Raw genomic sequence first — 802 nt, 5'->3', positions numbered from 1 at the left:
AAATTTTGGTCAATGACAGGAGACAAAGTATATGTGAACTGCTGTATGAAAAGTGAATTTACTCTGTAAATCTTCACTCAAATCAAAATAAAATTTAAAAAAAAAAAGCTGCTGTCAAGTAGATTTTTTGTGTATGACAATCCCATTTATGTCAGAGTAGAAATGTACTCCATAGGACTCAAACCACAAAACTTCAGGTTAGCAGTTAAGCATGTCAACTGTATACACCACCCAGACATTCCTGTAGCTTTCTATTTTTCTTATGTGCTATCAAGTCAGGTCCAAATCACAGCAACACCATTATAGCAGAAGAAAACACATCCTGGTCTCATACCATCTTAAATTTGTTGCTGTTTGAATCCATTGTTGCAGCCACTGTGTCTGTCTATCTCCTTTAGAGTCTTCCTCTTCTTTGTTGACATTCTACTTTATCAAGCATGACGTCCTTTTCCAGGGACTAGTCCCTCCAGATAACACATCCAAAGTATGTGAGAAGAAGTCTCACCATCCCAGCTTCTAAGGAGCGTTCTGCTTATCTTCTTCCAACACAGATTTGCTCCTCCTCTTGCAGTCCATAGTATATTCCATATTCTTTGCCAGCACCATAAATCAAATGAGAGAATTCTTCTGTCTCCTTTATACATTATTCAGCTTTCACATGTATCTCAGTCAATAGAAATACCATAGATAAGGTCAGGTGCTTCTTAGTCCTCATGACATCTTTGTATTTTAACACCTTTAAGAGCTCTTTTGAAGCATATTTGCCAAATGTGATACATTGTTTGATGGCTTTTTTTTTTTT

This window comes from Orycteropus afer, unplaced genomic scaffold (genome assembly GCF_000298275.1).
Source record: "Orycteropus afer afer isolate SDZICR_OR568_19922 unplaced genomic scaffold, OryAfe1.0 scaffold00028, whole genome shotgun sequence".
Classification (NCBI taxonomy): domain Eukaryota; kingdom Metazoa; phylum Chordata; class Mammalia; order Tubulidentata; family Orycteropodidae; genus Orycteropus; species Orycteropus afer.
Note: the sequence above shows the minus strand (reverse complement) of the source record.